This window comes from Pogona vitticeps, chromosome 1 (assembly GCF_051106095.1).
Source record: "Pogona vitticeps strain Pit_001003342236 chromosome 1, PviZW2.1, whole genome shotgun sequence".
Classification (NCBI taxonomy): domain Eukaryota; kingdom Metazoa; phylum Chordata; class Lepidosauria; order Squamata; family Agamidae; genus Pogona; species Pogona vitticeps.
In genome coordinates, this window is record NC_135783.1 from 37,391,862 (window position 1) to 37,419,587 (window position 27,726).

A 27,726-nucleotide genomic window follows, 5' to 3' on the forward strand; every position below is an offset into this window, starting at 1 on the left:
AAGTTCCTTCAGTTTCAAAATATATATTCCATATAGCACACAGAGCTGCTATCCAAGACACTCAACCCAAAAGGCAGAACCAGTTGGGCAAGTGGCTGGATCTACCCCAGGTTTTTCTGTGTGAGTAAGCCAGAACAACTTTCCATCACCATAGCTGCAGAAAAGATGTTGCTATGCTAGGAAGATACAGAAGTCGTACATTGAAGGGACATCATGCTGGCTGTGTGTGCCAATTTACAATACCATTGCCCCTAAGGGATGTTCTAGCAATCAGTATACAGTACTTAACTCTGGTGACTGTCTGAACATACTTAACTCTATAACTCTCAAGAGAAGTTGCCTTTAGCAAAGGATCTTGGAACAGTAAACCATTCATTCCCCAGGAGCTGTTCCAGGTGTGGGGATAAGAGGGTTGCCAGACTTGAAAAGTCCAGAAAGGGGGACTTTTAACTTTAAAATAAAATTCAGTTTTAAAATTGAATCTATAGTGGAAGACGGCCTATCAATTTGTTGATCTTTTGCATTCTACCACCTACTTGGAAGTTCATGATCAGCCTGTGCTGGCAGAGATTAGAAGGGAAGGCATCCAGCACATAGCTCCAAAATGTTACTGTTTTCAATCATAGCTCCAGAATCCCCCAGGTAGCATGCTCCAGCCATTCTCACACTGTCTGGGGAATTCTGGGAAGCTGTGGTCCAAAACAGAACCATTTCTGAGCTCTGAATGACTGAGTGGGAAGAAGTGTAAAAAAATTGTAAATATCTACACTATCATGTTCTGGACTATGCATTCTGTTTTGAGACCAACAGATATTTCAAAAAGTACTGCTGGATTGCTTTTTCAATGTGAGGCAGACCTGTCCATGGAGGAATGGATCATTGCCAGGGGAGTCACAAGGCCTCCCACTCACCTGCTGTGGGCCAGAATACTATCTCTCTGCCTCAGACCTGATAAAGCTGTACTTGAAATAACAAACTCAGAATTAGGAACTAACCAATGAGGTTGGAATGTGTTGCAGACCTTGCCAAAACTGTGGCCTCTGTTCTTCCCATTCACCCCCATGCAAGACCTAGATTATCATCTATACCGCATGGATTATGCAAATTAATGTTTACAGCTCCTATCATCAAAGCATGGGAATTTAGGCATAGGAAGCTAATTTAACTACACTGTGAATTACAGTGAAATATGGTTAAAAAGAAAGTGTTCTGTAAATCCTGTAGTTTGCAATGACCTACAGCAGTTGGATGTATTTGCTTAGGATATAGCTGGTCCAACATTGATACTGCTAATTTAATAACTTGTGTCCTCTTGGTTTCATTGTCTCAAAGGACCCAAAGAAAGACCCACAACCTTTCCATTTCAGTTACTTTGCATTTTGCTTCTGTGGTCATGCTACTTCTCAGGCGGATTTGAGCAATGTCCCAGGGTCAGATCCGGAGATTAGCAACAGTACTATATACAGTGGTGCCTCGCTTAACGAGCGCACCGTATAACGATTAAATCGCATAGCGATCCGTTTTTTCGGATCGCTAATGCGATCGCACAACGTTGTTCCAATAGGGAAAAATTCGCTTTGCGAAGACCGGTAAGCGTTTCGCTTACCGATCTTCGCAAAACGCCCCCCGCCGATCAGCTGTTCGGCGGCCAAAATGGCCGCCGGAAGCCGGGAAATGGCCTAAAATGGCCGCGCGCAGCGTTTTCGCGCCCTCGTTAAGCGAGGCGAGGGCGCGAAAATGGCTGCCGGCCATCCTGAAGCTTCGCTGAACGGTGAGTATTTGGCCTATTTGGAACGCATTAAACGATGTTTAATGCGTTCCAATGGAAATCGCTGCCCCGTTCAGCGATGCTTCAGCATAGCGAAGGTTAATCCGGAACGGATTAACCTCGCTATGCGAGGCACCACTGTACAGTGTATTCACGAAGGCTTTCACGGCCGGGATCTAATGGTTGTTGTGGGTTTTTCAGGCTCTTTGGCCGTGTTCTGAAGGTTGTTCTTCCTAATGTTTCGCCAGTCTCTATGGCCAGCATCTTCAGAGGACAGCACTCTGTGCTCTGGTGTAGTTGGCTTGGGAGTGACACCCATCAATCACAGTGACAGATAATCTCTCTTCCTTATCACAACAATACACCCACAACAAGACACACTAACCACCCATCTTCAGAAAAAGACAAAAGCCTATTTCACAGTCATAAATACTCCACTCCCAAGCCAACTACACCAGAGCACAGAGTGCTGTCCTCTGAAGTTGCTGGCCACAGAGACCGGTGAAACATTAGGAAGAACAACCTTCAGAACACGGCCAAAGAGCCCAAAAAAACCACAACAACCAGTATATACAGTCATGACCAAAAATATTGGCACTCTTGCAAGTCTGTCAGAAAAAGCAACCATTTTCTCAGAAAATTGTTGCAGTTGCAAATGTTTTGATATTCACATGTTCATTTCTTTAGTTTGCATTGGAACATCACAAAAAAACTGAAAATGCAAACTAAAGAAATTAACATGTGAGTACCAAAACATTTGCAACTGCAACAATTTTCTGAAAAAACGGTCGCTTTTTCTGACAGAATCTCAAGGGTGCCAATATTTTTGGCCATGGCTGTAGTTGACTTAACAACTCAATACATTTTGTCTACTGAGTTACAGTGGTTAGGGGAGAGAACAATTTCAGGGCATATATAGCCAGAAAGCACACCATTTCATTTGGAACTGGAAAACAGTATTGCCTGGTTTTCAAAAGTGCAGGCTTAGATTACTTTTGCTTTTTGCTGTTCCGAATTTGCCTTACTTCCACAAAGATCCTCACAAAGCCTTCTTCCAATCAGCCATCTGAGCTCTTGAAATACAAATGAGATGCCCATTTGTATTTCAAATATGCTCAAAGATATTCTACTCAAGTTCTGTGTGCCACTAGAGTGATTTTTTTACTTAGCCACTGGTTATATTAAAACAAACAAACAGTAGTAACTTTTCCAGTCACCTGCTGCCCACAATCATAAGTCTGTCTAGCAGGGCCAAAGCATAGATAGAGTACATTTCATTCTAGTGTTTTGGAGGGAAGGATGAGACAAAATTGTGTTGCTCGTGTTTGGTGATTTTTATGGGCGTTTATCTACCTGTACTATTGTCCTGATTTTGTGAGATTTGCTCAAACCAATGAAAACAAGACATATTTTGAAGAGTTGGTTGCAGGTCCAGGTCATCCCCTAGAACAGAAAGACTGTGTGTACCACTGTTTTAGTTCTATGGAGTTATCTTCTTTACAGGAGTATTGCAAACACCATTGTGTTTTTCCAAAATTTGATCCCTCACGTAACAAAGCAACAACAATAAAAGAAGACAGCGTAAAACTGGATGCTAGAAATTTTACACCTCTCATTCACCAGTGTTGGTGAATGAGTTCCATTCATCAACTCATTCACCAGTGTTGGTGAATGAGTTCCATTCACCAACACTGTGCCAGAGTAGGAGTTGCTTGAAGTTAAAAATGAAGCATACTGTACAAATATCTTTCTCAAGCAAAATGGGACAGGAACAAAGCTCCAGATATCTTTATTGCTCAAAGCATGAGATCTGCAACACAAAGGAAACAGTTTCAGGTGTACAGTCATTAAAGACCTAAAATAAAATACAAATTCAGATACAAACACATGAATTCACACTTCTAGTGCCCCTTCTGCACAAATGTACTGAAATTCTACTGCTTAAAGTGAAGTGGTAAGGACCTATTGGCATCCTCCAGGGAAATAGCAGTTCCTGCCCTCCACAGCTATCCCTCTCTTTTTCAACTCAAAATTTGAATCACAGTCCCTTCCTAAGATTTCTTAACCCACTGGGGATACACAGGGGATACATATCCATGTGCACTAACTAGGACAAGTCCATTTTAATTAGGACCTATAGTTTGAGACACATAGATATGCACTTTTTTATGTGAACCTGCTCTTTGAAAAACTCTCAGTCCCAGAGTTGCTTGTATATAGGCAAGAGTCAATAGAGATGAAACAGGAATTTTCACTTCAGGTATAGTGAGAGCCAGTGCTACTGGTGGGATTTACAAATTTATTACATGTGAATAAAAGTCTATTGCACACATGCATTTCTGTAATGCATAGGATGGGAGGGGCTCATGTTACTGGTCTATGGTGAGTGTACCATTTGTGCTGGTGTAATATAAAGTTATGCCAGCATTAATGTGCCAGGTGTTACATCAGCCAACAAGGAACTGCACAATCAGTTGTGCATCCTCAGCATGACAGGTTGCTAAATACACCCATGGAACTGCTTCAGAGATACCACTCCTGCCCCAACAGTGGTACTACTACTGCACACACAACCTTGAGTAACATGTGAGTACTTGAGCAATGGAATTTTGGCCTATAGTTGGGGAAAATTGGACTAGTTATTTCTAGTACTACAACTGCCAGAATCCCCGTTCCGGCTGATGGGATCCTGGGAGTTGTAATCTAAAACTTTACTTATCCTACCACTGATACTGGGGCCCTGAAACGGTGTCTGGGCCTGACTCTCTGGGCATCTAGTCCCACCTTTTTAAAAATCTTGCTTGTTAAATCTATGGACTGAACTGTATATATGCTATCTTATGCAGTAAGATAGAAGCCTAATGTAGTAAGATAGAAGCACTGAATATAGGATAAGCAGAACTTCTTGCTAATTGACTCCATTGTGACTCCCATATCATTTCTTTGGCTGCTAAGTCCATAACAGTCTGATAAACTGTCACTGGAATAGTCAAAGCCTGACAATTCAACAGCCTCATGTTAGAGGCCAATGAAGAGGAAACAACCTCTTTCCCTACTCTAGACTATTCTTCTGCACTTTTGTTTTGAAGTTGGCAGGAACAAAGGAGCCAAACAGCAGCTTCCTTTGCTCTTAAGCCTTTCAACGCTATGCTGCCCCACACATTCCTTTCGCTCTTGTACATTGCTTCTTTTTTCTCTCAGCCACAGCCACATGATAGGGGATATCTAAAAGCAAGTGTGAGGCTAAAATAATCCGTCAAAACAGATTTAAAATAGAAAGTTTAGCTCATATTAAAAGCAGCCCTGAAACAAAATCTGCAGTCAAAATGTCTCCAAAGTATGTGCAAATAGCACATGTTTCTTGTTTCTATTCTATTCGGATTTAATAAATGCACAAGTATCTGTCTCACTGAAGGTCTAAACAAAAGAACCTTCTGCTGCTTGTCTTCCCACCATGTATCCATGCTACAAAACAGATATACATGCATCCATCACATTGAATGTCGTCTATTACCTTTGCTTTATGGAAGCACTATCCATGTAGACCAGTGGTTCCCAAACTTTTTTGACTTGCTGCTCCCCTAGACTTACTAGCCACTGACCATGACTCCCCAATACTATACATTGGGTGGGAACCCCAGCTTAAGGAGTACTTCTTTTTTTCTCTTCCTGAAAATAATTTATAATTATGAATATAACAAAATAAAAATATGTGTGTTTAGTCGTTTAGTCGTGTCCGACTCTTCGTGACCCCATGGACCAGAGCACGCCAGGCCCTCCTGTCTTCTACTGCCTCCCGGAGTTGTGTCAGGTTCATGTTGGTTGCTTCGCAGACACTGTCCAGCCATCTCATCCTCGGTCGTCCCCTTCTCCTCTTGCCATCACACCTTCCTAACATCAAGGTTTTTTCCAAGGACTCTTTTCTTCTCATGAGATGGCCAAAGTACTGGAGCCTCAGCTTCAGGATCTGTCCTTCAAGTGAGCATTCAGGGTTGATTTCCTTTAGAACTGATAGGTTTGTTCTCCTTGCAGTCCAGGGGACTCTCAAGAGCCTCCTCCAGCACCACAATTCAAAGGCATCAATTCTTCGGCGGTCTGCTTTCTTTATGGTCCAGCTCTCACTTCCATACATCATGACAGGAAAAACCATAGCTTTGACTATTCGGACTTTTGTTGGCAAGGTGATGTCTCTGCTTTTCAAGATGCTGTCAAGATTTGTCATCGCTTTCCTCCCAAGAAGAAGGCGCCTTTTAATTTCAGGGCTGCTGTCTCCATCTGCAGTGATCATGGAGCCCAGGAAGATAAAATTTGACACTGCCTCCATATCTTCCCCTTCTATTTCCCAGGAGGTGATGGGACCAGTGGCCATGATCTTAGTTTTTTTGATGTTGAGTTTCAGACCGTTTTTTGCACTCTCCTCTTTCACTCTCATTACAAGGTTCTTTAATTCCTCCTCACTTTCTGCCATCAGAGTGGTATCATCTGCATATCGGAGGTTGTTGATATTTCTTCCGGCAATCTTAATTCCGGCTTGGGTTTCTTCCAGTCCAGCCTTCCGCATGATGTATTCTGCATATAAGTTAAATAAGCTGGGGGACAATATACAGCCTTGCCGTACTCCTTTCCCAATTTTGAACCACTCAGTTGTTCCATGACCAGTTCTAACTGTTGCTTCCTGTCCCACATATAGGTTTCTCAGGAGACAGATAAAGTGGTCAGGCACTCCCATTTCTTTAAGAACTTGCCATAGTTTGCTGTGGTCCACACAGTCAAAGGCTTTCGCATAGTCAATGAAGCAGAAGTAGATATTTTTCTGGAACTCTCTGGCTTTCTCCATAATCCAGCGCAAGTTAGCAATTTGGTCTCGAGTTCCTCTGCCTCTTCGGAATCCAGCTTGTACTTCTGGGAGTTCTCGGTCCACATACTGCTGAAGCCTACCTTGGAGGATTTTGAGCATAACCTTGCTAGCGTGTGAAATGAGTGCAATTGTACGGTAGTTGGAGCATTCTTTGGCACTGCCTTTCTTTGGGATTGGGATGTAGACTGATCTTTTCCAATCCTCTGGCCACTGTTGAGTTTTCCAAACTTGCTGGCATATTGAATGTAGCACCTTAACAGCATCATCTTTCAAGATTTTAAATAGTTCAACTGGAATGCCATCACCTCCACTGGCCTTGTTGTTAGCCAGGCTTTCTAAGGCCCACTTGACTTCGCTCTCCAGGATGTCTGGCTCAAGGTCAGCAACTACATTGTCTGGGTTGTCCGGGATATCCAAATCTTTCTGATATAATTCCTCTGTGTATTCTTGCCACCTCTTCTTGACGTCTTCTGCTTCTGTTAGGTCCCTCCCATTTTTGTCTTTTATCATGTTCATCTTTGCGCAAAATGTTCCTCTAATATCTCCAATTTTCCTGAACAGATCTCTGGTCTTTCCTTTTCTGTTATCTTCCTCTATTTCTTTGCATTGTTCATTTAAGAAGGCCCTCTTGTCTCTCCTTGCTATTCTTTGGAAGTCTGCATTCAAGTTTCTGTAACTTTCCCTATCTCCCTTGCATTTTGCTTCCCTTCTCCTCTCTGCTATTTCTAAGGCCTCGTTGGACAGCCAATTTGCTTTCTTGCATTTCCTTTTCTTTGGGATGGTTTTCGTTGCTGCCTCCTGGACAATGTTACAAGCCTCTATCCAAAGTTCTTCAGGCACTCTGTCCACCAAATCTAGTTCCTTAAATCTGTTCTTTACTTCCATTGTGTATTCATAAGGGATTTGGTTTAGATTATACCTGAGTGGCCCAGTGGTTTTTCCTAATCTCTTCAGTCTAAGCTTGAATTTTGCTATGAGAAGCTGATGATCAGAACCGCAGTCAGCTCCAGGTCTTGTTTTTGCTGACTGTATAGAGCTTCTCCATCTTTGGCTGCAGAGAATATAATCAATCTGATTTCGATATTGCCCATCTGGTGATTTCCATGTATAGAGTCGCCTCTTGTGTTGTTGGAAAAGAGTGTTTGTGATGACCAGCTTATTCTCTTGACAAAACTCTATTAGCCTTTGTCCTGCTTCGTTCTGAACTCCAAGGCCAAACTTCCCTGTTGTTCCTTTTATCTCTTGGCTCCCTACTTTAGCATTCCAGTCCCCTAGAATGAGAAGAACATCTTTCTTTGGTGTCAGTTCTAGAAGGTGTTGTAAATCTTCATAGAATTGTTCAATTTCAGTCTCCTCAGCAATGCTGGTTGGTGCATAAACTTGGATTATTGTGATGTTGAATGGTCTGCCTTGGATTCGTATTGACATCATTCTATCATTTTTGAGATTGTATCCCATTACAGCTTTTCCCACTCTTTTGTTGACTATGAGGGCTACTCCATTCCTTCTACGGGATTCTTGCCCACAATAGTAGATATGATAATCATCTGAGCTGAATTCGCCCATTCCTGTCCATTTTAGTTCACTGATGCCCAGGATGTCGATGTTTATTCTTGCCATCTCCTGTTTGACCACCTCCAGCTTCCCAACGTTCATGGATCTTACATTCCAGGTTCCTATGCAGTATTTTTCTTTGCAGCATTGGATTTTCCTTTCACTTCCAGGCACGTCCACAGCTGAGCGTCCTTTCGGCTTTGGCCCAACCACTTCATTAGCTCTGGAGCTACTTGTACTTGTCCTCCACTCTTCCTCAGTAGCATGTTGGACGCCTTCCGACCTGAGGGGCCCATCTTCCAGCGTCATATCTTTTAGCCTTTTGTTTCTGATCATGGGGCGTTCTTGGCAAAGATACTGGAGTGGCTTGCCATTTCCTACTCCAGGTGGATTGCGTTTAGTCGGAACTCTCCACTATGTCCTGTCCGTCTTGGGTGTCCCTGCACGGCATAGCCCATAGCTTCTCTGAGTTACTCAAGCCCCTTCGCCACGACAAGGCAGCAATCCATGAAGGAGAAATAAAAATATAACATTTGTTTAATACATATTTCATTGGTTAAGAAACAGTGCAATATTAGCAACAAAAATGTTTTCATAGGCTTAAAAACCTTTTTAAAGGTTGAGATTAACCACATGTTGTACATTCTGTACTTGGTTTTTCATTCCTCATCCTCTTTTTTTCATTTCCTGTCCCTGCCCTGCCTCCTCCTCTGATCAGATGCCTGCATGAAGAGGTGGGGTGGGTGATCTGGAGCATCCACAAAATCCATGTAGAGCCAAACTAGGCTCAAATCATTAGCTGAGATTAGAAACAAAGGAAGGAAGGTAGGAACCTAAATCTCAAAATATGGTAGATTGTCGGGCACTAAACAGACAAAGAGAAACACTCTTGTATCATGTTCTCCTTTAAAAAAAATTTTACATTAAGGTGTCTCCATGACATAAACAGAAACATAGATTACTTTGCCAGGTAACTCAATTGGGGCACTGATTTCTTGCCTTGTGGCTAGAAATGGTAGTAGAGGCCACACACTCACTCCAGCAGAGATTCAAGTACTGTATGCTGGTATAGAAACCTACTGAACCTGAGTCAAAGATGATACCTTAGTTCACTTAGATGTTAAATGTTAAGGAGTTCTACTGCAGTGTCATTACAAGGGAGAAGTATAAGAACAAAATCAGAATTTGCTAGCTCCACCAACTGTTGACTTTATTTCCCTTTCTTTGACCCCATGGTGCTATACATAATTATCTGTGCCAGTATGGAGCTGCCAGTATTAAAAATAATAAATGTTCTTCATACATTTATCCAATGTCATACATGTTTCCCAGTGAGATCCCTTGATCCCATGACTTTGGTTTCTGCAGCAGTTTTCTATTTGCCATCCTAAATGATCTGAGCTAATTTATAGCCACTGAGCTCTTGCAAGCATAGTATTCTCTCATATTCTACTAGGCTCCTTTTACAGAAGTATTTCCAGAATACAACATATCCAGTGTATTGTTTCTGCCAGACATGCCTGAATTTTATGCCAGTGCAGCCCATATTCTGTGCCAAGAGAAGCTGAATTTTGTTGGTTGTATAATTTGCACAGATTACGTTAGTTTGATTATTGCCCATAGTGTATGCTGGCTCAGCTGATCATGAAAAGTAACAAAAGCCCTGCTGTAGGGAAGACTTTAATATCTCTCCAGACACATACCTGTTCTGATTTTGCCGATATGTCTCCAAGCCTGTCTTAACAGGCACGTGGACTGGAAACTGGCTGATAACAAAATGAAAGTAGAGGGAATCAAAATGTTGAATTTATTGCAAGGTACCAGAACTGTGCTTCTTCTGAGTGCAGAACTGCACCCGGCCTTAATTATATCTGCCCTTAAACAGACTGGTTCTGCATTCCAGTTATCATTTTATTTGCAGGTCCAGTATAGTTCCCCCTCTCTGTCCTTTCCACAGTCTACAAACCCATCTTTCCTCAATGGAATTCTCATCATTTGCTTATTGAGCATAGTTTCTCTAATCATTTTTCTTTCTGTTCTTCCTAGCCAGTGAATCATCCACTGACTAAAAATGTTTAATATCAGTCCTTGGAAATATAGGGTAACACACCATGTTAATTTATTTATTTTGGTATTCTTGCACCAGTTCCTAAGGTCATCTAGTCCCTCTTTATAACTTCTGCTCTTGCAGCTGTACCACTCTGTATGTACCCATTCTCAACTGATGTCAGAAGCTAAACAGGATCAAGCCTGGTAAGCATTTAAATAACAGGCCACCACGGAATGCCAGGGGATCACCAAGTAGGGTATGAAATAATCCTGCCTGAATTGTGATTTGCTTGATTGTTAGGTAAAAAAAGGCAGTGTTGTCAAGTCCTGAGTGTGCTGGCCATGGCCTTGTATAGTTTAAAATGCCACTTCTACATTAAAAGTTATTGAGTTTGAACATGGAATAGAGGAAGCCATCTACCAAGCCACTGTGGGTCAAAGTTGACAATACTCAACTGGAGGGTTCTGAGTTACTACAAGGCAGCATTCTACGTTGTCACATTCTCTTTAAAAACAATGGAAGACAATACAGCGAATAGTTAAAGAAGATCTGTGTGCTCTGAGAGAGACATGGACATAGTTACTGTGCCATGTTTTCTCTCCCCAGAATTAAACATAAGAGAAAAAAGGTCCTACAGGAAAAAAAGCTGTACACTATAATGATAGATTGAGAGCTGATGATGTCACAACTATGCATTCCCTACTATTTCCTTGAGTAGTATTTGAGCTTTATAATTATGGGTTTGCCTTGCTTTGAAATCCTCTTGTGTCAAATTCAGTCATCCTCCTTAATATAAATGTAGCACTCCGAAAATATAAGGTGGTCAGCACACCCCAAGAACCTTCTAGCCAACCATACTCGGGGGGGGGGGGGAAAGTTCTGAGAGCCAGATGTCTTCGTAGTCCAAATGTAGCCCATATGCCTCTATATTCCAGGCACATCTGAAGCATGGAAAGGGGGCAAAAAGGTAGAGGAAATCCTTGAAGGCTTTTACGACCAGGATCTGATGGGTATTGTGGGTTTTTCAGGCTCTTTGGCCATGTTCTGAAGGTTATTCTTCCTAAGGTTACTCCAGTCTTTCAAAAAAGAAGAAAGTTTCGAATTCAACAATGCCTGGCTCCCAGCACTGAAAAATACAGCCTACAAAAGGTCAACAAACTCTACCCAGCCACAAGGACCAGTGATTACTGCACACAAAAGACCAGCTAACGACACCCATCAATCACAGTGACATAATCTCTCCCCCTTATCACAACAATACACCCACAACAAAAAACACTCTGATCATCATAATCACCCAATCTCCTGAAAAGGACAAAAGCTGATCCCACAGCTATAAACACTCAACTATCCAAACAAACTGCACCAGAGCACAGAGTTCTGACTCCTGTCCTTTGAAGATGCCGGCCACAGAGACTGGAATAATGTTAGGAAGAACAACCTTCAGAACACGGCCAAAGAGCGCGAAAAACCCACAACAACCATAGAGGAAATCACTGGGTGGTGTAAAAACAGGTAGAATTGTTGTCCATATCTATGAAAGGTGTTCACAAGGTAGTCTTATCCCAAGGGACAAAAAAGAAAATTGCTCTGGCTCCTCTTGATTTCACGTTGGAACTCATCCTCCCTGAATCCATCTGTGTGAAGGCAATTAAAGCACTGAAGCATTGGGATCACGTCATATACATCTTTAATTATAAACTTCATTTGAGGCTGTAATATAAATTACAGATTGTAGACAAAACCCCTGGGTGAAGTCATTTGAAGATTTGGGATGAGGCGTCATTGGAATGAATATGATACACAGCTGTTATCTTTTGCTGCTTTTAGATCCTAAAGCAGCTTTCCTGATGCTGTCCAGATCTGTTGGACTACAGACTCCACCACACCAACTAGTGACCATGCTGATGGGGATGACAGAAGTTGTAGTCCAAAGCATATGGAAGTTACCATGTTGGGGAAGAGACTGCTAGACAGCTAGTGGAAACCCAGAACTGTTGTCTAAACAGCCCTTTCTTGGTGTTTTCCAGTCTCCAGTCTTTTGTATTCAGAGGATTGTTGTTGTGTTTTTTTTTTTTTATTGAGACAACAAGGTCAGCTCCCATTCCCTCATATTCATACAAGCTTCCTCTGCATTTATGAAAAATCCTCACCAGTTGGACAGGAGATTGTTTTTTCCCTGCAACAATATACTTGTAAGCTATTCTTGTTGTAAGGTAAGGTACATTTAAGTGGCTTGGCAACTGAATTGGCAGTATAGTATCTGCCTGCTCCTGATAGAGGTAAAACATGGATAAATGCAGAATAGAGTAGACCTTGTCTAGAGGGGCGGGGTAGAAATTAAATAAATAAATAAATAAATAAATAAATAAATAAATAAATAAATAAATAAATAAATAAATAAATAAATAAATAGAATATAGAGGACAGAAAATGCCTATCCTATGACAAGCAGATGTCATTTGAGGGGAAACTGTTCTAAATACAGTAAGTGCTATACATACGTACCATCTAGTTTGACCCTTGGAGTACTTCTTGCTGGCTTGTGCCTGATATTAAATTGTCCTTGTTGGTATACTAGTTCCAGTCTTTCCTAAGCAGACTGATCTGATCCATCCATGTAATTAGCTCAGTGAGTTAGGTATCTTGCTGCAGAGCCAGAGGTTGCAGGATGGGTTCCTCAGTGTACCCTCCAAGAGAAGAGCCAGCCTATGTAGACTTGGGTGCTGAGAGCACTCCCCAAAGAAGGGAAGGATAATTACTTCTGAGTATTCTATGCAAGCCATTCTCAACCTTTTTTTGGCTACAGCCATAAACATAATGTGAAATATAGGCCACATTGTATAAATTGCATAACAAACCCTATGAGTTCGTGTGTGAAGAATTGTTTCCACTCTGTGGCCCCCTTCACATGTGCCAGGGCCCCCTAGAGGACCATATGGCCCCCACTGAGAATGGCTGCTCTATACCAGCAAACCCTAGAAAAGGGCTGTCGTAAGTTGGAACTGGCTTGATAGCAGCTAAGTATTGTTATTATTAACCTCTGCGTTGAAGTGATATAACATACTATATGTGGGACTGCCTTTGGAAAGTACCTACTGTATATACTTTGGTTTATCTAAATTGCTGTTGTCAGAGTTTAGCCCAATGGAAGATACAGCCGGGATAATGCAAGCATTCTGCCACTAGGTAAGCCACTGTGGCATGTTACATGTGGCATCTGATAAAAAAAAAATCTTCAGCCCAATTAAAGTGTTGTTTTGATAAGGTAGCTGCTTGCTTCTGCTTTTGTAGTTGTTGCTTCTTTTAATAATTGTGTTATTTTTATTTGATTGATTCGTTTCAAACAATTCAAGTTTACACAAAGAAAAACAGATTTTTTTTCTCTCTCTCTCACACACACACACACACAGAGAGAGAGAGAGAGAGAGAGAGAGAGAGAGAGAGAATAAATAAACCTGCATACTATTTTTCTTAGCAACAGTTATGGAAAAAGGTCCTCGGTATGGATGCCCGGAGCCACAGCGATGATCAAAGTTGTGCACAACAGAAGAACAAACACTTGAGTCGAGGAAGGCAACATGCTGTTTATCACCAACATATTCGGAGGTTCACTCTGATCTTGCTGTTGAAAATAAGGTAGCTGCATTTGCTTGCCTTCTCAGTACTTATGGTCAAGAAAACTTCCTCTGTTAGCATATTCAAGTCAAGGCAATAGACCTCTGACCCACTTTAAAATGATGACTGCCTGAAAGAGAATTTTGTTCCAGTGCCATTTTCTTTTCTATTCTTTTCGACAGCTGTTTAATCTTACTTATTGGTCATCTGTACAAAGAATAGGACAAGATCCAACTGCTTTATTGCATTTGTAAAAATTGCTTTCTTTAAGAGAGGTTGTGGCTTCATTTTGAAGTAGAGGAATTTATGAGTGATGGCCCCCTACATATTGTTGGAGTCCAGTTTCCCTGATCCCTCACCACTGAGTCTTCAGTCACTCCTGCCATGTCAAGTACCTCAAGGCTCATGTGTCCCATGTCCTCCCTTGTTTTCCAGGGTGACTACAAGGAGGCAAACAAACCTTTTTTGTTTTCATTTTCAGCTAACTACAGGTATGCATTATATCTAAATCAGATGAACTTCTGCTTGTAGACTTATTGTCATAAACAGTGGTGCAGGGTAGAGGGAATGCAGGGCAACACATCTCTAGGATGTTTTTCCCAGCACAAGCAAAGACATCAGCTGCCAGAAACCAAAGCAATTGACAGGCCACTTGCCCTGGCAGGTGAATGGGGTCAAGTTTTACTGCTTTTCGTTGTTTGTGACAGATGAACAAAGAAGTTAAAGAATGAAAAAAGAATCAAGTGGAGAGAGGATCAGATCTTTTCTTTTTCTTTTGAGAGGATGGGGCATCCTACTTCATACTGGCAATTTTAATAGTAGCTTTTTCTGGTGAAAAAGTTTGCATGTTTAAGTAAAACCAAAAGGCTGTGTAGCTAGCTGAAGATCTGTTGGTCAAGCTCAATGTATTTTGTAGATAGAATGGAAAGGATAGAAACATCACTATTTTTAACTGCATTTCCTAGACTCCTCCAGCCAGCATGTCCACTGGCTGTGCTGAATGAGTGATTCTGGGAATTATAGTTTTAAAATAATAATAATAATAATAATAATAATAATAATAATAATAATAATAATAATAATAATAATAATAATAATAATAATAATAATAATAATAATAATAATAATAATAATAATAATAATAATAATAATAATAAAAAGATTAACCTTTCCAGCCTTTGGCTGAACCTATGCAGTCAGAATTAATCTCTTCTGAGTTTAATGGCACTTACACCCCAGCAACTATGAACACAGTTGCAATAATGCACCATAAATATAATTGTAAGATATTATTTTAGTGGTTTGTTTGTTTGGGATATCTGTATTTTACTATGGAATTTTTAATGGGAGTGTTACCCTAAGTATAGTTGAAGTATAAAGAAAAGAAAAGTAGAATGAATACACCACATACTCCACCAGGGGCAGGGCTACGGATTCTCCTCAGGAGCACCGCTATGGGAACTGTCATAGTGAGCGCCTGTTCTTCAGGTGATTACAGATCATAACACGACATCGCTGATCATAACATTTAGGAAAAGTTGTAATGTGAGGATTCAACTAATGAAAGAAATGAGCCACAGTTTTCTAACAGTCACTGCTACCCTTATTTTTCAGAAGCAAACATGGAGCGGAACATAAACATGTGTTCAATATGTGTGGTCTCCATTAGTATACGTGGCCTGTTGTAGCTGCGAGCTGGACCTCTAACTGAAAAGCGGAGAAGTGAAATGACAACCATTATGTCTGCTAGCCTCCTATGACAGTACATATTTATTCTGTGTCACAGATAATATCAGGCAGATATATTTCTGCACCACATAATTGGTATAAATATGGCCTTAGGAAAGCCTTCTTCACCTCATGCCCTTTCACTTACACATCAACAAAAAGAGGACAAAGGAAGATGTTGATTTGCATGAAACTGCATATTTAGTTTATATGAATGAATGTAAACTCTCAGATGATTTTACAATTTGAAATCACCCAAGTGGGAAGGACTGACTATGTAGCCTGGCTGCCCTTCAAGTCCGCTGTCTACGTACTGCTAACTGTGGATGGGGAGCTCAAGCCCTCTGATCTTTCTCCTTATAACTGCAGCAACACCAGCAATGACTCTTGTGGCGCCTTGGAGACTAACATGTTTTATTTGTCAGCTTGTTAGTTTTTAGGATGACACAAGATCTTTTGCTGGTTCTGCTGTCACAGATTTCAGGCCAACGTGGCCATCCCTCTCATAGAAGGTGGTTACATTGCTAATTTTTTAAAAAAACCTATTTAATTGGGGTTTAGCCTCTTTTGAATTGCTTTAAAAATGACTGAGTACACAATGCATGTGTAAGAGTGGATTCGTTGGACAGCAAATTGTGTTTTTTGGAGTGGCAGCTTCTTTATTCTGCCAGAGTTCTGTTTATTTTAATTCATATATAGAATCAACTGATTTAAATTGATTCCTTCAATGTGAATGCCTCTGTCCATCAGCCACTTGCCCCTGCTGCTGTTGTGTTAAGAGTGGAGTGGGGTGAGGGAGAAGCCTGGCTGCCATCAGCCTGAAGGAAGCCCCTGCTGCTCACTCAGTCACCCAAATCTTCTTCTAGCCTTGGGGTGTGGAAATGGATAAGGCAAGATCAGCCCAAGGAGGCATCTCTTTGCCAAGCTGGTGTACAAATCCACAAACCCCAGAACCAACAGCTGAAAGGCAGGCAGGCACAATGTCGTCGCCACCCCTCCCCCCCCAAGCCAGCCAGTTTCAGCCCATGTCTCCTCTGCCCTGGCTACGTGTGTGTGTTTGTGTGTGTGTGTGTGTGTGTGTGTGTGTGTGTGTGTGTGTGTTTCCATGTTTGCAGTGTGGGTCAGCTGCCCATTGCCACTGGGCTCTCCCGCAAGCCAGCATCACAAGGCAACATTGTGTGCACAAAGGCTTTTCTAACATGGTTTGCTTGTTTCCTATTGCACTTCCCTCCTCTGGGCGCGCACACAGGTCCATATCTGCCCCCCCCGCCTCTCTGAATCTCAGCCTTAGATTGGAGAGAGAGTACATACATCTGGCAAGGATATAACTTCACAAACACCAGATTAAACATTTGTTTTAAGAGAACACAAACTGTGATTCAAACACCACATGATGCCACATGACTGGGAATCGATTTTAATTTACACTGACACATATTTCGAAGTACAGTATTGCTTTAATGTAAACAAGCCCATAGTTACCTATCTTTAAATCAGACAAGAACTGGACACACTTCAGGGGACATTTACCAAAAGAGGAGTACCCTCTGGCTGCTCTTTAAATAGAGGACTGTTCTCTCCAACAGAGGACATGTGGCCACACGAGTGCTTGGCTGGCTGTGGAATACTGGGAATTGTAGTCTTAACATGTTGGATACAGCTGCTCTGGAGTGTTTCCACATGTCACAGGGAGAACATAGTTTACTTTGACAGCATTTAGTATGCTTTCTGTAGCATGTCACTTTAAACAAAAGGAAGCACTTGTAAAAGAAACCGACAGCTTTGATCTTTTCAAAGTGGAAATATACAAAGGGAAAAAAATTGAAATATGGAAATAAGGTCAGCATATGCAACAGAGCCAAAATCAATACAATTAATACTTCATGCTGGAAAATCAAAAGAAATTGTACTGACTCATTTGGGATTCGCAAATATGACTTCTAATTAAGGAATTATTTATGGGACTGTCTACAAAGACCTTTATTCTCTTCCACTCACATTACAGCACTGAACTAAGGCTATTAGGTTTACTACTGAGGATAGGAAGTTTTAGGTTTTATATTGCATGCCTTTTATGAGATTTGTAACTCGAATGTATTCCATGTATTCTTCAGTACAAGTATATGAGTCTTTTGTATTAACAAATTTCCAAAATAACTTGTAATAAAAACTATCAAATTTAAAACAAACAAACCCATTAATGCAGTAGCAGCCAGAACTGGCAAAACTTTAAAAAAGAACAACACTAAGATTAAATTAATCCTACCGAACCATAATCACACATTTGTAAGAACTAGAGAACAAAAGGGTCATAAACCTGACATTTTAAAGAAACAATCTTGATTCTTCATGGACCTGTCTGATGAAAGATTTTCCCCATTTAGAGGTATCGCCAACAGGAGCACACTTCCCTATTTGCCCATCCTGCCCCGGTGATCAGGACCATCAGCAGCAATTTTCGGCACCTTATCCTGAGGCTCCTAAAGGCTTCCCCAGGTCAAAAAGATCCTGAGGGAGACTCAGACCCTGGGGGCAGAGTTAGGAATATGAATCTTTTAATGAGCAATAAAAGCTTGTAGCCAATGTCATCAGCTTGTGCAGGCCTATATTCATGCAATGTAAGGATTTGGCTTATGTATCATCTTGCTGAAGTCTCACCTTGCTAAATTTTATCTTTTACTTTAGTCCAGCAGTGTGTGAAGCTGGGGTGGGGTTGAGGAAGGGATACAGAGGGACACAGAGCACAGGAAAAAATTATCAGATCATTCACTGGAGCTGCATCCTTTGCACATACACTTGAATAAATCAAATTAAAATGGAGAGATCTTGCTCACAAGTGAACGTGCATAATATTGGAATGCATAATGTCATCTCATTTCTTTTTACATTAATTTGTTGGTGGTTTTTTTTTAAAAAGTAGGGCCATTGTGAGAAATTGCATTCCTTCATGCTTCAAACTGATCTCTTAAGAATAATCTTAACAAGGACTCTTTTACACAAAAAGAAAACTGTGAGCTGAAGGCTTTTTGTGCACAGAAAACATGCAGGTCTGTGTCAGACTTCTATGGTATCTTCACTGTCATCAAGGGTACTTTGAGAATGGCCCTTTCTTCTCCACAACTGAGAGAGATAAATGGCTGGTGGTTGAGCTAAATATTCTCAGTCAAATACACATTCTTCTCAACAGCTTTCAAAACCTTTGCTAGGTATAGAAATTTGAGCCTGACTCCGCTTTACTACACAGATTTCACAGGCACACAACTCCATTGAAAGTGATCAGTGTAACAGTGTGTGACTGAGGGTGAGAGCTGGGAATCAGACCCAAGGAGTGATAGTTTATGGCTCCTCAGCAGCACTAAACTCTTAAACTGAAACATATACTTGACAGCAGTGTTGGCAGCCACCTAAGCGGCCCCCTGCCTGACAGACTCATGAGTAGTAAAAATATTGCTTAGGGTCACATACTGCACAGATTTAATGAATGGAATGCATGATGTGCTTACTAAGCTCAGCTGGATAAACATGGAAAAAATCTAGTGGAGCTGTGTTGCAGACCACAATGGTTACATCGGCTATGTAACTGGAAGAAGAAATGCCTTTGCTATGTATCACTTACTTTTTATAGAATACTGTTGATGAGTATGTCATAGCTGTTAATGATTCACTGATGTCCACATGCATGGATTATATATATTCTTGAGTATGATTACAAATTAGATGAGATCGCCACATTCTTATGTGGTGTCACAAAATCTTCCAATAACAGCTTTCCTGTTGTTTCAGAGAAAAACCATACTGTATTTGTATATGCTATGGTGTCTTTGACTGTTGTCATTATAGCCAAATCTATTGTTCCTTCGTTATTCTCAACATTGGAGATCTTTTACGATGCATATATAATGGATGTCTACTTTTGGTTACTTATTCCTGACAAGAAAGATAAGTTAGGCAAAATTTAACTTCCTCTCCCTCCCTCCCCCTCCCTCCTCTTCCTCTTCCTCCTCCCCCTCCTCCTCCTCCTCTGTTGCTTGCTTTTCTCTGTCTTCCATTCTTCTCCTTAATTTTCTCCTTCTATTCTCATTACATATATCAGGAACTCTAGTACTTTTAGGCAGTTTACACAAAGTCTAAAGCCGGAGAGGGAAAGCTTTGGCCCGTAGGCATAGTTTAGTCAATTTCAAGCTGGGAACTCTAGTACTTTTAGGCAGTTTACACAAAGTCTAAAGCCGGAGAGGGAAAGCTTTGGCCCATAGGCATAGTTTAGTCAATTTCAAGCTGGGGTCCATCCTGCAAAGGTTGGAAGGATGCCCCTCCTTCTCCCTAAAATCTCATTCCCTTAGGAGGGGAAGGAATCAAGCTGTTTTCTGCAATCAGAGATGAGATAATAGTGGAGATTTTCTCTCCCTCTTCCTCCCTCCCTCCCCCTCCCTCCCCCCCCTCTCTCTCTCACACACACATACACACAGAGTGAGAGAGAGAGAGAGAGAGAGACAGAGAGACTTGTCCTTCTTACTGGGAATCCAGTGTTACTCAGAGGAATGTTAATTGTTATTTCCAGACTCTGAGAGCGCATGTACATTTATAGCAGGTGAATAACATTTTAGCTGCCATGACTTCATTCTAGAAAATCCTAGGATTTACAGAATGGGGAGGGCATTAGAATTCTCTACCACTCTCCCCTGAAAATACAGCAGATAATTCTATGTTTCTCACCAAACTAGAATCCAAAGATTAGGTAGGATGATACCATTTAAAGTGGTATCAAACTACTGTAACTGTATAGTACAGATACCAGAGAGATAGGAGACAGCCCACAAGCAAATTTGAGAGGCATGTAGGCTGCATAAATAAATAAATATCAAAGCATTCCTGTTCTGGATATGTTATGGTGTTGCAGAAGAAGTCCTCCAAGGATGAGTTGACACCTCCTCAATTAAAAGATGTGTGTGTGTGTCCCTTGCATAATTTTATACATCTCAATCATGTCCCACCTCAAGTGCCTTTTCTGTAAACTAAAGAGCCCCAAACTATGTAGCCTTTCCTCATCAGGGAGGTCCCCCAACCCAGTCATCATTTGAGCCCCTCTCTTCTGCACCTTTTCCACTTCTACTATGTCTTATTTGAGGTGTAGCGACCAGAACTGTACGCAATACTCCAGGTGCGGCCCTACCAATGTTTTGTACAATGGCATTATAATGTTGGCTGTTTTATTTTCAATCCCCTTTTTAATGATGCCTAACATGGAATTGGCCTTCTTCATTGCCGCCGAACACTGGGTTGACACTTTCATCAAGCTGTCCACCAGCACACCAAGATCTCTTTCCTGATCTGTCACAGACAGCTCAGAACTCATTAGCTGATAACTAAAGTTTTGATTTTTTGCCCCAATGTGCATTGCTTTATATTTTCTTATACTCAAGCACATTTGCCATTTTGCCATCCATTTTCCCAGTTTGGAAAGATCCTCCTGGAGCTCTTCACAATCCCTTCTGGTCTTCACCACCCAGAAAAGTTTCTTGTCATCTGCAAACTTGGCCACATCACTGCTTATCCCTGTCTCCAGGTCATTTATGAAGAGATTGAAAAGCACCAGTCCCAGGACAATTCCCTGAGGCACACCGCTTTTCACCTCTCTCCATTGTGAAAATTGCCCATTATCTTGGATGAGCTTTTCCACCATCTTCCCTGGAACAGACATTAGGCTAACTAGCCTGTAGTTTCCTGGGTCCCTCCTCCTTCCCTTTTTAAAAATTAGTGTGACATGTGTTATCCTCCGGTCCTCTGGCACTGTGGCCATTTTAAGGGACAAGTTGTATGTTTTAGTGGACTTGTTAGATCCTGGATTGTAACCAGAGTTTGGCTTTGGATCCTCCTCACTTGACTTATGTTACTCTATGGTAGCACTATATTTCTTGCCCTTGGCTTTGTTCTCCAGATTTTCCCTTCCTGGCTCAGGTATTTGTGGCATAGTTTTTTTACTACTGGGGCCTTGTGCATGCAGGAACAGGGCAAATAGTTGCAGTAAAGTACATGACCCATGGCATTTTCTGAAATGGCCTGAGTTGAAGCTCATGTTCTGTCTGTAACCCCCAAATCACTATGCTATCCCTAAATGTACTACTTAATGCCTCAGGGCTGCACTATTTATCAGAGATAATCTGTCATTTGAGAAAGGAATTCTCTAATGGCTGAAAGTGTCTTGATGTCAGGTCAGGAGCTTTTCACATAACTTGCAAATTAACCTGTTTTATTTTTTAATGACTGCAGTTACATATGGCTCTATATGCAGGCTTTGTTTCTTAGGCATCATCTGAGTCATGAGTCTGGAATGCTAATGTAATTTAAGCCACAATGGTGGGATATCTGTAATACATTGTTTGCGCCTCATTTGTATCTTCTTGTCCCCATTTCTACACAATGTTATTCTCCCAGCCTCTCTCAACTGTACTTCTCACTCCACAGAGAATTCTGTCATTGATCTTAATGGCAGCAACTCTGAACCTCTCTATAATCTCAGGGCAAGCCAAGACTGGCGTTCATAAAGCACGAGCTGAAAAAGCAGTTCCAGTCCGGAAAAAGGGTATGTCTGGTTTTCTGGTAAAGTTTATATCCTGAAGGAATAATAACATTGCAGTTGAATGTTGCAAATGGTTGGAGCAACATGATGAGATGTGCAGAATCCACACCATCATTCTGCCCGTGGCCTTCCACTGGCCCTAATAACAGCTTTGTTGTGAAACCTATATAATTTGATTTTTAACAGCATACTAAAAAGCAAGAGCTCAGCACTTTATAGAGCAATACTAGGTAGTTTGTGGGACAAATAGACTCTGGCTGTACTATGATATTATAATTAGCACAAACAGATCAGTATACTGTGAATATAAAAATGCTGAAGTGATGTAGTAATAAGCAAGTAAGAACAAGATGAAGACAGCAAAGAAACTCTATCAGAAAGGCTGTTAAGAGACCAACTGAAGTCAACAGGACCTTGTTAGGAGCAGTTAAACCTACAACAGGGTTTACATGACACTATCCTCTGTGTGTTGGACATAGAGATATCCACTGAGTAATGCAAACAAATATAGTGAATGAAACAGAGGTTCCCATAAAGTAAAAGCCTCTCCCGATCTATTGACTGATTAAGTATTAACTTGATAAGTATTAACCTTACAGAAATCTGGCAGGAGCAGTGCAGAAGAAGCAATTCAGATATAATAGGAAATCCAGCAAAGACAATTGAGACAGTGGTTCAGAAAGATGTAAGGGAAGAGAACTTTTGTATTGGGATGAAGGTGAAAATCACACTTAAACTGACCTCTTAATTTATAGCATTCAATACAGAATCATCTTCAGACCTTAAATACTGTGTGTGCTATGGTTACTTGAATTCTCCCTCTTCAGGTGGTGCAGAATGCAGCGGCCAGACTCCTTACTGGAGTGAGAAAACACCAGCATATCTCTCCTATTCTGGCCATGCTGCACTGGCTGCCCATCCGCTTCCGCATTGACTTCAAAGTTTTAATGCTTACTTATAAGGCCCTAAACGGTTTAGGACCTCGATATCTGGCGGAACACCTGCTCCCACCAAGATCTATCCGGATCACCTGTGCAAGCCAGGAGGTGAGGTTGAAGAGCCTGACACTGAGGGAGGCCTGAAGAGAAAAGACACGAATCAGGGCCTTCTCGGCGGTGGCTCCTCGCCTCTGGAATAACCTCCCACCGGAGATTCGTGGGGCCCCTACGCTGGGCACATTTAAAAGCCAATTAAAAACATGGATGTACATGCTGGGCACATTTAAAAGCCAATTAAAAACGTGGATGTACATCCAGGCCTTCCCTCCTGTCAACACTTGATTCTTTCTTTTCTTGCTATTTATTATTTACCATATTCTATAATGTATCTCACTGTTTCTATTGTAATGCTCCTGTGCTATTTTAATTTATTTATGATATGTTGTAAGCCGCCCAGAGTGGTAGAATATATCAGATGGGTGGGATATAAATAAATAAATAAATAAATAAATAAATAGGCCTCAGCCTATAGTAACAGCAGGGATGCAACGTTCAGTGAAGTACATGTGGAACTGATACACAACTTTTGGAATAATTAAAACAATGTAATAGTACCTAACAGTTCACTAGCACAACATTGGATTCAGTCCTATAAGCATTAAAATGTTTTGAAAAGAAAGTTCTACTGATGGGGAGAGTCACTGAAGGTACAGACCTCACCCAAGGAGCTAGATTTCTTAGGCTGAGCCTGGCTGGTCCTGCAAATCCTAATCCCTGCTATGATAAATCTCTGGGTTTGACTGCTTTATAATCCTTTCTGCTGGTTGTTGAACTTGCTTTGATCTTCCCTCTTCAATTAATTTCACCTGAATTGATCCTTCAGATTGTCTTGTACTCCATTTTCTTTCACATTGTGGGATCATGTAATATGTCTCATCAACTTTGCATTTGGTCTCTTCCATATTGTATAAATATCAAAGTTTTAGTTCTTCTCTTTCCTACTAGAATTCTCCTTCACTGCACTTTTCTCTCTTTTTTCTAGTTATAAATATAAGTTAATTTGTAGCAATACCAATAGTCTTAATTGAAATAATTTCACTCCAAACTTTGTAGTGAAACTGACTGATGAATTGCAGTAGTAGAGGCCAATTATATGCATATTTACTCAGGAATAATTCTTGGAGATTTAAATGGAGAAGGATTTGAAAACCTTATATTGAATGAAGTGTTCATTGAGGTCAGTGTAAACCACTTCTGAGTAATTCACAAGATTAGTGAAGATTAGTCACATCTATAAACTGTAACTTCTCATGCTACCATTTTTGAACTTGATCTTACAGGGCACAAATCATTATTTATATCCCTCATCTGTAATTAGAAGTGCTCTGGTTCACTCCCAAGCACTGACTGGAATATCAGTACACATTTAACTTCTAAACATCTAATACGGTCAGAGCTGGGGAAACAGGTTTTGCATATGTACGCTAAAACACAGGTATACATGTTTGCAGTATTTTTGATCACATCCTTTATTCTGATTAATGTCTGCAAAGTGATTAGATCACCACAGGCCAACATCATATTGAGACAACCATGTGCACAAGGGCAATTGCCCAATCAGTTCCGTTCTCTGGCTTTCCATCTGTCACATGGCTCAGCATGCAACTGGTTATTCAGCAAGCAGGTGCAGAGCAGTGGGACTGGTGTCTGGCTGAAGAGCTAAAATTGCAATTGGCATTATGCGAGCACATAAGGCAACAGGATATACAGTAATGGCCACATTGCTATAACTTGAGATAGTTTAGTAACTGGTGTCTTCTGAAAGAGACTTTTCCCACTTTCTTACTTGCCATCATTAAAGTTGCTCAGTCACAAATAAAGAAGCAGCAAGGGGGGAAGAATCACAAACTGGACTTTGTTCTCCTTGCCTTGGAACAGACCACCTAGAAGAAGAAGGGTTGAACTATACAAGACATTATAAAAGAGCTTCTTTTAAGTTGTAAAGGATTTTGTTTCATCTTAACATGACTTCTCCTCTGCAGTTCCCCAAGTTGCAAATTAGCTTGGATTTTGTTTGGTGATTGCTCATCTGGGAACAGTACAATAGGCTTCATTTGCAACATGACTGAACAGACATGGGCAGCTAATTGCAAAGCTCATCAAATTTGTCCCAAAGCAATGGACAAAGAATTCACAATGTGGCCTTAGGCAAATGCTGCTATCCTGTCTGTAAGCTTGATGCCACGCTAATATCTCCTGAAGAATCCTAGCAACTTAATGAGTGACGGAGAATCTTGTGCTTCCTCTCACAGAAAGAGAATTACAGATCCATCCAGGTTCCTCACATGGAAGAGGAGCAGGGCCAGAACTTGAAAAGTTACTTTTTAAAATTGATTTTTACTATAACTCCCTTTAATGTTTAAAAAGTAATTTTTTAATGATGTAAGCTGCCTTAGATCCTTTTAAGGAGAAGTGTGGGGTAAAAATATTTTAATAAATAATGAATAATAGACAAACTAAAACACATGCCTTGTTAAATCAATAAAATACTTGTTGCATTGCTTTTGAAAAGTAACTTTATTATACTTTCATTATCAAAAAAGTAAGTAGTCACAGGTAGCTATGTTACTTATAACAAGAGATGAGGAAAGCTGCACTGACTGATCCCATCTCCTCTCCGTATCTCCAGGGCCCTCCCTGACCCCCCACCCATTTAGTTATGATTGTGCAACTCCTCCCACTTTACCTTACACTGATCCCATAGATTTTCACCTAATGTGAGGAGCAACATGCAGTGGTTAAGACTGCATAGATGTAGTAATTGGAGGTGACTGGTAAAAAGTGAAAACACAGAAATCTCTGCTGAATAAGAACCAAAGCTTACCCTGTCCAGAATTTTGTGCAGTTACCCATCAGTTTCTTAGGAGAAGTGTGTTGAACCCAGGTCTCCTGGGTTCCAATTTGACACTCTATTCACTACACCTCTCTCTCTCTCTTGTTTGTGTGCGAGAGTGTGTGTGTGTTGTGTTGTGTCGTGTTTATATGTGAATCTGTCTATCAGGACTACTAGTCATAGACACTGATAGTCTCATACTTCATGGATTTGTCTAGTTCTTTTGTAAAGCTGTCACTACATTTTATGGTAGTACGTTTTTCACTGTGCATATGTTCTGTCTCCCAGGTCCTCCACCTGTGAGGTAAAAAAACAAAATAAAGCCAAAGCAGACATTACATAGAAAATGCTTGTAACATTCTGGGATGAAAAATAAGCTTTTGAGTAGAAGTATGTCAAGGCTTGCTTAAGCATTTTCCATGCAATTATTTTTGTGTTTAAAGTATCCCATTAGGATTTTACTTCCATGCATATTAAGTAGTTGTGAGGTGATTTTGAACAGAAAAATGGACAAAGAATGAAAAGTTCACCAGTATCATTGCGCTGTCATTTTATGCTCCTGAGGGCAGCATTCTTCTGTTGGTTTTCACTTTTTCGGTATTTCCTACTTTTTCTCCAGTGAGCTCAAGGTAGCCTATGTGGCTTTTGTCCTTCGACTTTATCCTCAGAACAATTCAGTGAAGTAGGTCAGGCCAAGAGAGACTGGCTGGCTTGGGATCAGCTTTGTGGCTGAGTGGGCGCTTGAATTTATTTTCTTAAGTCCCAGTTCAGCATTCTAACCACTTCATCACACTAGCTCTTTCAACATTGGGATATGACCCCTTCTAAAATCTCCAAACTAGAGGTCTCCTACCTTTCAAGGCTATTATAATGTTTGTGAGGGATTTTGTAAGCTCTATAATGCTGTACAAAAAACTGTGTGATGGCAGCATCCACCAAGGAATCTGTAAAGTTTTTTTAAAAGCCAAACACAATACAATGACAGCTATCCTTCAAACTGCACCATTTTCAGACAATGATGTGACTGAAGAAGTGGCTTATATCCCTGAAAGCTCACAAGGAAACACACTTCTGTTTTTTGTTTCCTTTGGTTGTTCTTCCGGCTGTGTCTGAAACAGACCCAACTAACTACATGTCATAATATTCCTGTTTTTGCATCAGGTTTGCTGTGCTTGAAATTGATTTAAAAACAACAACAACTCCATGACATGCAGCTAGGCATGCATTTTTGGAGGCGGAAAGTGGGTTTTTTAAAATTCTCACAAGGAGACTATTTCAAATTGATTCTGGTCATACTTTTTTTTACTCATTTGTGTGATTGGCTGTGTTAGAGTAAATAGTGTCTCTGGGGCGGTCTGTGGGGTTTTGGACTACAGCAGTGGTGTCGAACTGTGGCCCTCCAGATGTTCTTGGCCTTCAACTCCCAGAAATCCTGGCCAGCAGAAGTGGTGGTGAAGGCTTCTGGGAGTTGAAGTCCAAGAACATCTGGAGGGCCACAGTTCGACACCACTGGACTACAAGATACCCTGTAGTCCAAACTTTTCCTTTTTTTTATCTTAGTGCTCCATTGACCTATTGCTCTGCCAGTTCAAAACATATATTTTTTAAAATTAAAAATTTGAAAATGTGAGGAGACTGATGAAAGACAGCTGATGCTCATGCTTTCACCTTCACACCCTCACACCTGTGCTAAAATCTGTAATTCTTGCTTCCCCAACCTTCTTCAGCACATGATAAAGGGA

General features: G+C 40.9%; 1 long non-coding RNA gene across 1 annotated transcript in view; it reads left to right on the forward strand.

Annotated features, from left to right (window-relative positions):
* LOC110075356 (uncharacterized) overlaps positions 1-27,726 on the forward strand; it is a 55,274-nt gene that overhangs the window by 26,911 nt on the left and 637 nt on the right. Inside the window, exon 3 of the long non-coding RNA XR_012083934.2 lies at positions 22,039-22,156. This is a non-coding gene — a long non-coding RNA (uncharacterized LOC110075356). The remainder of the gene's footprint in view (positions 1-22,038; positions 22,157-27,726) is intronic.